The sequence below is a fragment of the Neomonachus schauinslandi genome, chromosome 6 (assembly GCF_002201575.2).
Source record: "Neomonachus schauinslandi chromosome 6, ASM220157v2, whole genome shotgun sequence".
In the NCBI taxonomy this organism is placed as follows: Eukaryota; Metazoa; Chordata; class Mammalia; order Carnivora; family Phocidae; genus Neomonachus; species Neomonachus schauinslandi.
Genome location: NC_058408.1, coordinates 36,429,184 through 36,441,431, shown reverse-complemented (window position 1 = coordinate 36,441,431; position 12,248 = coordinate 36,429,184). Strand labels below are relative to the sequence as shown.

Sequence of the window (12,248 nt, the reverse complement as noted above, 5' to 3'; positions counted from 1 at the left end):
ACAACAGATGAAGAACAATTTGGGTTCATTCCACATTAGCTATTTCTCTTCTCGTAGATACTGGGCATGATTAAGACTTCCCATTTTTAATGGGTCTGGAAAATCATCTCAAGGATGTTACTTTGTTGTAAAAACATCTCTAACAAAGTTAAGGATTACTGTGCCTCACTTCCTTGTCAGAACCTTCATCAACAGAAATGAAATCACGTAGGATGCATAGGAAAAAAAATTCCCTGATGTCAGTTAAATTGTTAAATGTGTCTACTAGTATGTACAACACTCCCATGGTAAATGTTAATTACAAGAAAGTCAAGTGGGAAGGACAGTATCAAACATGCATTGGCATCTTAAATCTAGGAAAGTGCATAAGCTTAACTTCTAAGGTTATGCCTTTGAAGGGGTAAAGAAGAATTAAGAGGGCAGGTAGGAGAAAGAAAGAAGTGAAGGACAAATCGGGGGTGAGAAGAACTATTTTTAAGGCAGTAGAAGCTTGAGTTAATCAACTCAGGGGCCATATGCTCCTTTCTTTCATCCTCGACATTTATTGTGCATTGATTTTGTAGCTCCGTGGCTACTGAGACAGGCCCTGTCCTTGGGACGGTCTGGCACTTAGGGGGATTCAGTGGGTGATATGTACAAAGTGCCTCCTATTTCCTGACATCTGGGCACCTTTCAGTCTTATTGTGTTTGTTCACTTTATGGATCCTAGCACTCCTACCCCCCACTGTTCACCCCCCTTTTAGATTTCCAACTTATAAAGAGATCGGCCATGTCTTATAACTTCATCTGTTACTTTGTATAGTACTTAACACCTACAGGCAGCGTAGCGTTACTGTCCTTAGACTCCAGCAAGGTGGCCTCGGCTATGCCTCAGAGGGCTTCACTTATCACACACACAAATATAGATGTGTGGACTGCGTGTCACACAAGAGATGAGTTCAACTGTGACACGGCATGACCTGTAATCCTGAACAGCCCCTCTTGAGACTAACGGCATTCACCTCTTCATCCCCTGCTCTGTGTCCTCAAAATACAAAATGACTGTGTCTGAGTGGGAATGATTATAGATTGCGCCACCGCCCGCATTAGAAACAAACACTTCTGAGTGAAGCATTTGAGCAGTAGAAGCGCTTAGGTAAGGAGAAAAAAGCAAATTAATTAACTTGCCAATTTCTACCTTTCTACCGTATTATGGGATAACATGAATACGATGGATTTTCACATAATGAATTATCATATTCCAATACTGCCTAGTATCCATTTCCTTACTTGCTTACAACAACTGAACATGACATCTGTGTAATATTAAATGATTCAAATTACTCTTACATTGATATATATGTAGGTCTAGATATAACATGTGTAATAACTGATACTTTATATTAAAGTTCGGATATAGATATTGATTTAAGAGATGATAAAAACTATTAGATGATAAAGATTTATATGGTGAAATTAAAATATTTTGTAGTATTTTGCAATTATAATAAATTTTCATCTATAGCTTTATTATAATGTTTGAGTATGATACAAAAAGCTCATGACTTGTTTCTGAATCTACGTAATGCTTTAGAGATTTTACTTTAGTTGCTGTTGTTTCAGCAAAGTTTCTCCAAATTGAAATTAGTAACAATCAAGCAAACAACTTATATAGGAACATCTCTGGTTCAAGAAAGTCCATCTAATTAGAAATGACTTAGAGTAGAAGTAAACTATGTAAAAAATCTTGATTATAACCACATAATTAGTGATTTTGCTAGAATGGAAACTAGAAAAGTAAATTTCATGGAATAAATGTAATTAATGAATGTTTTGTTACTCATCAGTTATCACTGACTCATCAATGGAACACCCAAGACATGCAGCAGTAACTAAATTCAGTTGTTTTTGATATTTAGCTGACTTTTGCTCATATAAAAAACATAGTTTCATACATTTAAAAACTTTTGTTATGAAAGATAATTTGTCAAGCTAAGAGAATAGAACATATTTTATTTAAAAGCTTATTAATGGGAGTTAGAACTTTCCAGTATTTCTTCTGTTGTTATGTGAGTCTACATTTGTACTCTTGCACTGGGTCATGTATATGTTAGGGGAAGTTTCACAAAGTAGCGTAAGATGAATACATTTTTGCTTATTGGTTGATATAAGATCTTCATGGGAAATAAACATTTTCTTCATGGTTAGAATTCATTAAAAAATAATGCTTTAATTTGCTGTAAATCTTTTTCTAGCAGTTTCAAATGAAAGTTTCTGGTGATTTCTTATTCTCTGGAACAATTCCCATGTTTTAAAATAGCATTTGACAATGTATCAGTTGGCTTCTTTTCTCCTTTCTGAAAAGCTCAGATATTAAAGTCAGACTAAGGTGGACATTGTGAGGTGGGTGGTGTGTGGGGAGCCAGAGCTGGGTAAGGAGGGTGTTCACATGACGGGGCACCCTAGAGCAGTGTCGGAGCCCAAGCTGGGTGAAAAGAGCACCCGTGTGTATAGGGAAGCCTGGCCATGAGGTGTCAGAGCCTGAGCAGAATAAAGACATTGTCTATATAGGGAAAAGATGGTGGCAATATGGGAAATGGATTACAAATGGGGGGGGTTAATAAAAAAGATAAAGATAACAAGAAAAATGGGAGTCAGGATTTTCACTATCTAATGGAAAGGGAGAAAACTAGAATGAACACTGTGGTGTTAGGTTGGAATTGGTTGTTATCTGTGTGAACTCATGATTTCAATAAATATAATAATTTAAATTAATAAAATAAAGAAATAGATACAGGTGTGCAATGTGTATGTATGACGGCCTTGCAGTAGCATCCCCTCTCCACCCCAATAGCAATGAGCACACTTTTCATTAAGGTTTTTAAATGTCATTTTCTACAAAAAGTATCAGAGCTTTCTAGAGATGACTGATTCCAGGGCTCAGTTGAAACTTTTGGGATATCCTATTGAGCCAGAGAGTAAGTGTTCTAGGAATGAAGGACCATGTCAAAGGGATATAGGCACAGCAAAGGAAAGCATCAACAAAATGAAAAGGCATCCTACTGAATGGGAGAAAATATTTGCAAATCATGTGTCTGATAAACAGCAAATATCCAAAATATGTAAAGAACTCATGCAACTCAATGGCAAAAACAATCTGATTAAAAAATAGAAGATCTGAATATATTTTTCCAAAGAAGACACAAAGATGGCCAATTTATAATGTACCTGTCCCTTTTGCTCAACATTACTCATCATCAGGGAAATGCAAATCAAACCACAATGAGATATCACCTCACACCTGTTAGAATGGCTATTATGAAAGAGAGAGGAAATAACAAGTGTTGGTGAGGATATGGAGAATACATAACTCTTGTACACTGCTGGTGGGAATGGAAGTTGGTGCAGCCACTATGGAAAACAGTATGAAGTTTCTGCAAAAAAAAATAAAAATAGAGCTACCGTAGGATCCAGCAATTCCAGTTCTGGGTATTTATCTGAAGAAAATGAAAACAGCAACTTGAAAAGATATATTCACCCCCAAGTTCATGGCAGCATTATTTACGATAATGAAGATATGGAAACAACCTAAGTGTCTGTCAATGGATGGATGGATAAAGAAAATGTGGTGTAGCCTGGTGCCCTCATGCTGCCCCTGCCTAGAGCTACAGACGGCCACGGCCACGGCACCGCCATCACCCACGCTCTGACCTCTGCCTCCACACCAGGTCAGGCTGAACCTCTGGGAATGTGGTTTGAGGCTTTTGTTAAGAGGAGAAACAAAATGCTTCTGCCTCTTTTCAGGAACCGGAAGATAAAAAGAGTTATCAGAAGAATCAGAAGATGAAGAGTTGTAGTTAGAAGAGTTTCCCAGGTTGAAAACACTTGATCCCAAAAAAGACTAGAAGATAAGGCAATGGTTTTAAAACATCACCCCGACAAATGGAAAGCAGCTGGTGAACCAATAAAGAAAGGAGATAACGACTACTTCACTTGCATAACTAAGGCTTATGAGATGCTATCTGATCCAGTGAAAAGATAAGCATTCCACAGTGTAGATCCTACTTTTGATAACTTGGTTTCTTCCAAAAGCGAAGCAAAGGACACTTTCTTTGATGTGTTTTCCCCAGTGTTTGAAAGGAATTCCAGATGGTCAAATAAACAGAAAAAAAAGTCCCTAAACTTGGTGTTATGGATTCATCATTAGAAGATATAGATGCATTTCATTCTTTTGGATATAATTTTGATTCTTGGAGAGAATTTTCTTATTTAAATGAAGAAGAAAAGGAAAAAGCAGAATGTCATGATGAGAGGAGATGGATTGAAAAGCAGAACAGAGCAACAAGGGCAGAAAGGAAAAAAAAAAGAAATGAACAGAATAAGAACATTAGTTGATAATGCTGTGATCCAAGGATAAAAATAAAACAAAAACATAATTAAGGAAGAAGAAAAGCCACGAAAGAAGCAGAAAAGAAAGGCAAAGCAGAAGCAAAATGGAAGGAGTGAAAAACTAAAGAAAAACAAGGACAAGCTGAACTGGAAGCTGTTTGGTTAGCCAAAGAGAAAGAAGAGGAGGAAGTCAGACAACAAGCATTATTGGCTAAGAAGGAAAAAGATATCCAGAAAAAATCCATTAAAAAGGAAAGGCAAAAACTTCAAAACTCACATAAGACCTGGAATCACTTTTCTGACAATGAGGCAGAGCAGGTTCAAATGATGGAAGAACTGGAAAAAAAATTGTAATTGGCTTGAACTAGCAAGCTTACAGTGTTTGAATGAAACACTACCCACTAAAGAAGTAGGAAAGGCTCTTCTGGAAAAACAGAAGAAATAAATGTTAACAAGTGAGAAAAGAGAGCAAAACCTGAAGTTTGCATACAATAGCATCTAAGAACCCAGACAAAGCAACTGGAGAAGTAGAAATGGCAGTAAAAATTGGTCAGAAGACGATCTGCAGTTACTAACTAATTGGACCTCTTTCCTGCTGGAACAAATTCAGCATGGGAAGTAATTGCTACATCCTAGTAAGGATGAACATACATCCTTCTTCTGGAGTCAAGAGAACTGCCGAAGTTGTTACTGGTAAAGAGTCTTCAAAAACTTGACCCTCATCAAAAAGATCTCATACAGAAAAAGGCTTTTGATAAATTTTGAAAAGAACATGGAGTGGTGCCTCAAGCAGACAATGCAACACCTTCAGAACTCCTGGAAGGTCCACACAGAGATTTCACCCCTCAGACAACAGAAGAACAGAAGCTTTTGGAACAAGCTTTGAAAACATACCCAGTAAATACACCAGAGAGATAGGAACACATAGCAGAAACAGTGCCTGGCAGGACAAAGGATGGCCTGAAACGGTGTAAGGAACTTGTTGAGATGGTAAAAGCAAAGAAAGCTGCTCAAATGCAAGTGCTGAGTGCAAGCAGAGCCAAGAAATAGCTTACGGCAATTTTTGTTTTGTGTGCATTTTTATAGTAAAACTGAAAATACAAAAAAAAAAAAAAAGAAAGAAAGAAAATGTGGTGTATATATACAAGGAACTATTATTCAGCCATAAAAAAGGTGAAGTCTTGGGGTGCCTGGTGGCTCAGTTGGTTAAGCTGCAGACTCTTGGTTTCCACTCAGGTCATGATCTTGGGTGGCGAGATCGAGCCCTGCCTCAGGCTCAGCGCACAGCCCGGAGTCGGCTTAAGACTTCTCCCTCTGCCCCTCCCCGCCGCTCTCTGTCTCTCTTTGTCTCTCTCTCTCTCTCACATAAATAAATAATTTTTTTTAAGGTTTTATTTATTTATTTGACAGATAGACACAGCGAGAGAGGGAACACAAGCAGGTGGAGTGGGAGACGGAGAAGCAGGCTTCCCGCTGAGCAGGGAGCCCGATGGGGGGCTCCATCCCAGGACCCTGGGATCATGACCCGAGCTGAAGGCAGATGCTTAATGACTGAGCCACCCAGGCGCCCCCTAAATAAATAAATCTTAAGCAGAAAAGAATGAAGTCTTGCCATGTGCGACAGCATGAATGGACTTTGAGGGCATTGTGCTAAGTGAAATAAGTCAGAGAAATACAAATGATCTCACTTATGATCTCACTTATATGTGGAATCTAAAAAACTCAAAAAACAAATGAAAAACCAAATGAAAAACCAAGCTCACAGAGAAGAGATCAGTGGTTGTTAAAGGCGAGGGGTGGGGATAGGTGAAGTAGTTGATGGAGGTCAAAAAGTACAAAAGGTACCAACTTCCAGTTATAAAATAAATAAGTCATGGGGATGTAATGTACAGCATGGTGACTATAGTTAATAATATATTATATATTATAATATATAAATATAGTTAATAATACTATAGTTGAAAGCTGCTAAGAGAATAGATCTTAAAAGTTCTCATCACACACAATTTTTTTGGTAACTATGTATGGCGATGGACGTTAACTAGACTTATGTATACGAATATCAAATCATTATGTTGTATACCTGAAATTAACATATTGCTACATGTTAATTATACCTCAATAAAAAATAAATAAATAGAAAGTAATACAGCAACAACAAAAGGACACAAGCCAGCTTGAAGGAGATCCCACTGATCAATTTGAGCCTCAAAGAGATATAATCTAAGATATTATCTTAGAGTTGGTAACCCACTGAATATAATAGGAAGTTATGAGTCCATGCTAATATAAATTAATAAATTTACATTGTTTTAAAGTGCTTCTGCACAAAATATTTATTAATTAAAAAGAGAAGAGTAGGCTTTGGGGTGTCTGGGTGGCTCAGTCTTTAAGCGTCTGCCTTCGGCTCAGGTCATGATCCCAGGGTCCTGGGATCTAGCCCCGCATCAGGCTCCCTGCTCCGCAGGAAGCCTTCTTCTCCCTCTCACACTCCCCTTGCTTGTGTTCCCTCTCTCGCTGTCTCTCTCTCTGTCAAATAAATAAATAAAATCTTAAAAAAAAAAAGAAAAGAGTAGACTTGCAGTGGAGAAACTTGGCAGACACCATCTAAATCATATAGTTAAAGCTGACATTCTCCATAAAGGAACAAATCAAAAGCTGTACCACCTAAGAATGCAATAAGAGGATGTCAACATTGTTTCTGCAGTATTCCTACCAAAGATGCATAACCCAAATTTAATCAGGAGAAAACATCATCAGACAACTCTAAGTTGAGAAACGTTCTATAAAATAACTGGCCTGTCATTTCCAAATGTGTCAAAGCCATGAAAGTCAAGGGAAGACAGAACTGTTCTAGCCTGAAGGAGACTAGAAACAGGACATCTTGATGCAATGTGTGACTGTGAACTGGATCTATCAAGTACATTAATGGACAACTGGGGTCTGAGGATTAAATTGTAGTGTAGTGTCAGTGTTAACTTTGTGATTGTGATGGTTGTGGACTCTAGGAGAATGTTCTTATTTATAGGAAATATACACTAAAGCATTTAGAGGCTGATGGGGCATCAGGTTGGCAACTTATTCTCAAATGATTCAGAAGAAAAGGTCATTGAATTCTACTTGCAACTTTTCTATAAGTTTGAGCTTGTTCCAAGACCAAAGAATTTATGCTAAATATAAAAAATTAAAAATAATATTTAAAATCACTAATTATAATTCTGAAAATGAATAGAAAATAACAGATCAGTTTTGGCCAACTAACCTAAAGACACTTTAAGAGCACAGTTTACGTAAGACATCCCAGGCTGTTTTAATGAAATGGCAGATAAAATGCAAGAAGTGTTGTGCCTTGTAAGTGGTATATAAGCACAGAATGCCTACATCCCATGTGAGTACTGAGTACTCAGTACCAAGGTCTGAAGTAGACTGTTGAGTGTAGAGTATATTTCTACATTATTAGAGTAGAAAAAAGAATGTGTTTCTGCCTGCTAAGACAGAACATCACAAGTAAGTGGTTGGATTGTTAATGAGCTGATTGATTGATTCATCCTGGCTCTGCCATTTACTAGCTGTAAGACCTTCACATGTCAATCTCTCTGTGCCTCAATTTCCTCATATGTAAAATAAGGATAATTACAGTGCCTATCCCATAGGTGCTCAATGGGTGAACTTTAAATGAGTTAGTGTATGTACAGTGCTTAGATTACTGCCTGGCACAAAAAAGTGCTACTTGAAAGTATTAGCTGTTGTTATTAATTCATTCATCAACAGTACAATTTGCATTTTTCAGTGTTAATGATAGTAATGCCATGGTGCATCTCCCTACTGGATTTTGAGAGAAACTTTCCCTGCTATGGAAATGTCTTACACCATCCCCCCCGACCCCCACACCCCCACCCAGCCTGTGTCCCTCTGGACCCTCCTCAATGGCAGAGTGTCAGTACCCACCATGGCCTGACCCCACCTTTTCATCCTGACCCCAGAACCCCACTGGCTGAGCTGGGAGCCCTTAAACAGCATATCTAGAACATATCTTATATTTTCTGGCAAGTGGTTCGTTGTTTTCCTTCATGCAACTCTGACCTTAGGATGTTTGCCTCTTTACCTCCTTGTAGAACTAATCAAGCTGTCTGGGACTACTGACCAAACCCACCTCCTCTGTGTCACACAGAGCTCCTCTGTTCACCTCTTTCCATTATGGTTATACTTTATTTTTAAATTATTTTTAAATTTTATCTATTTATTTGAGAGAGGGGGGGAGTGAGAGAGAGCATGAGAGGGGAGAGGGTCAGAGGGAGAAGCAGACTCCCCACTGAGCAGGGAGCCTGATGCGGGACTCAATCCCGGAACTCTGGGATCATGACCTGAGCCGAAGGCAGTTGCTTAACCAACTGAGCCACCCAGGCGCCCCCAACCTCATTCCATTTTGAAGTCAACACCGTATCTTCAATACATTTGAAACTGAAATGCTGTTACATTTTTTATGTTTTCTATTTTCAATAACCATGCAATGCTTAGACCCCAAAAGTCTGTGATTATGAGCATATTGAACACTGACAGAGGAGGACTTACATAATTTTTTTAGAATCATGTGCAAAATTTTAAGCTTTAATTATCATTATCAATCAAGAGTTCGGTTCTTGTTTGTTTGCATCTGTTTATGGGACTCAGGCAACATTCTTATGGTCTGTGAGTCATTGATTTATGCATTTTATTGCTGTGTCACCATGAAGAGCAGATGGCAGTAAATATATCTTGACTTGATTTAAGGACTTGAATCTCCCTTGCATTTACAGATTGCCACTTTTTTTTTTTTTAAAGATTTTATTTATTTATTTGACAGAGAGATAGAGAGCACAAGTAGGCAGAGGGAGAGGGAGAAGCAGGCTCTCCGCCGAGCAGGGAGCCAGACGTGGGGCTCAATCCCAGGACCCCAGGATCATGACCTGAGCTGAAGGCAGCCGCTTAACCGACTGAGCCACCCAGGCGCCCCTACGGATTGCCACTTTTAATGCTGCCATCCTCTGTAAAGTTGCTTGCTTGAGACCATCTGAGAACATACGGTAAAAACCTGTGTCCTTTACCTCATCCAGTACATAGGCCTAAATGTGTACACCAGTGAATAGAATACGAATTTCAGAGTCAGTTATAGCTGCGTTTAACACTTGGCTCTTCAAGAAAGTAGTTTGTAACAGCTGATGAGTTTGGGCAAATTTCTTCATTAAATAATGGTGATACTGACTGTTGACTCCCCAAAAGGCCACCAGAAAAACAAAACAAAACAAGACCTATTGACCAAACAAATCTGTGTGTATCAGAGTTTGTTGCTCTAGTAAAAGGTGAACATCTTCTTGACAGAGAGTAATATCTCAGAAGGGAGAAGTCAGGGCAGGATATTTAGGGGATTTAGATAGGCTGGATGGCATTTAAAGTGGAGAACTAGTTGAGGGGGCAGAAATGATGAAATAATAACTGGATTGGTGGGCCTAGGGAGACAAGCATGCAGCTAACAGTGGAATTAACCTATTTTATTTGGTTCACAGTCTTATTTTCCACGGGCAAACAGGTAGGCCTTTTTTTTTTTTTTTTCAGTATTCTCTAACACAGGGACAGGAAGTTATGTCCAGTTCCAGGACTGTTTAACACAGGTTTAGATTTATTATCTTTAGTTCTCAGTGATCAAATTATGCCGTCAGAGTGTTGTATGAACTAGAATACTGTATATAAATGAGACTGGCACTGAGTAAGTGCTCATTAAAATGTTAGTTTCTTTTATTTCCTAGCCCAGCTGCTTCTCACCCTTTCTACCTCTGTTTATTTATATGGAAATCTCCTCTTCATATTAACACCATCTAAATCAGTGGTCTGCCATAGCAGTAGTAGAACTCAAAAAAGCTTATTGAATGAGTAGATAAAAATCAAAGGATAAAACTTTGAAAATCAAAGTACTCGCAGAGTTTTAGTAATAGTTTAAACCCATGAAACTGGAATTCTTCCAAGCATAATTAACTTCTTTATTGTTGTACTGAATACAAATTTCTCATTAACTCATTGAAGTTCTGGAAACCTGAAAACCTAAAGAAAAGCACTTAGATTTTGATTCCAAATATTTAGTTAAATCATTCAACTTCATTAACTCTCATGGGAAAAAAGTTATCCAAATTAGTTAAGAGTCATTATATAAAGACCTTCTAAAGATGCTGCTGCAGCATCAGAATAAAGTGAGAGGTCTAAAGAGCAGGTTCCGTTTAGCATTTTTTTTCCTCTTTGAACTGATAGTCTTTGTTTTTGACCACCTTCATTAGAAAACAATTTCAGTTACTTCTGAATCACTTTGCATCTACTTTTACTGATAAATACACTAAATCGTACAATTGTAAAGGTCTTACATCCCATAATGCTCCGTTTTCCCATAGCATTCGCTTGCTTTCTCTCTTTGTTTCTCTTTCTCCCTATCTCTCTCTGTCTCTCTCTCTCTGCTCTCTCTCTCTGTCTCTGTCTCTGTCTCTGTCTCTGTCTCTCTCACATACACACACACATTCCAAACATCAGCAGTTCCCTGACCATTAGAGTCTCTCAGAACTTTTAAAGGTACACATATCAGAATCCCTTTCTCTCATCAACCCCTAGGAGATTCTGACTCAGTCAAGTCTAAGCTGAGCATTTAGGAATCTGTTCTTTTTGAAAAACACCTCAGGAGAGTCTGGTGACCAACCAGGTTTGGGAACCACCCCCTGGGGAATATGGCCTTAAGGGCATTCACAACTCCTGGGGGTTTGGAGGAGTCCTGCACCCTCTGACAGTCATTTGCACACATAGGGTGCAATGGCTTGTTTTCCTTTCCTGCCACCATTCTAGCTTCAGTGGAAGCACCCAGGCTGCATCTGGTTCCGGGCATGCTTCATTCACTGCAAGGTTAATACAATTGTGACTGTTTTGTTTTGTTTTGTTTGGCAGGGCCATCAAAAGGGCAAGATGAACAGGAAAAGGAATTTGAATACAGTAAAATTCTATTCATCTTTTAAGAAACTGGAGTCCCCTTTATTCCTTCGTGTGCACTAGGTGTAGGGAGTTGATGTGTCAGCTGAGAACTGTTCATGAAAACCTCACCAAGAAATGTCTGAGTTTCTATAGAATTTAAAGCCCCAGACTGATCTATTTTAGTTTTGAGGCAGGTGCTAATTCTTAGGGCTACAGCAGGCATCTCTCTCTCTTTCATGTGGCCTTGGACTAATAATAGCTTCCATTTTTAAAAGGTTTTTTTTTTTTATTTTTATTCATTCGAGAGACAGAGATACAGAGAGAGAGAGAGAATATGAGCAGGGGGAGAAGCAGAGGGAGGGGGGAGAAGCAGGCCCCCCGCTGAGCAGGAAGCCTGATGTGGGGCTCGATCCCAGGACCCTGGGATCATGACCCGAGCCGAAGGCAGATGCCCAACCAACTGAGCCACCCAGGCACCCCATTTATTGGCAGCTGCTATGTTAGGAGAACAAGTTCAGCACTTTCTCTACTTTGTTTCATTTAATCCTAACAGTAACACTGAAACCTGTTTTCCTCATAATGCAGAAGAAACTGAGGCTTGGGCAGATTAAATAATTTACCGGGGGTTAGACACCAGGTACACTGCAGAGGCAGCCCGGAGACCCAGGTTTTTTAGCTCCAAACCTGTATCCTGAAGGCATTACAGAATAGTGAGTATACCTGTGGGCTTTGAGCCCTCCTGCCTGGCCTCAGCCCCTCACTATGTAACCCTGGGAAATTTGTGGAACCCCTCTGTGCCTCGGTTGCCTCATCTGAAAATGGGGTTCTTAACCCAGTTAATAAATGGACAAAAGATCTGGACAGATGGCAAGTGAGCATATAAAAAGATGCTCAACGTC

At 39.0% G+C, this 12,248-nt stretch overlaps 1 pseudogene; it reads left to right on the top strand.

The window, feature by feature from the left end:
• The first annotated feature begins 3,625 nt into the window (after positions 1-3,625).
• Positions 3,626-5,418, top strand: LOC110573915 (annotated as a pseudogene).
• The last annotated feature ends 6,830 nt before the right edge of the window (positions 5,419-12,248 follow it).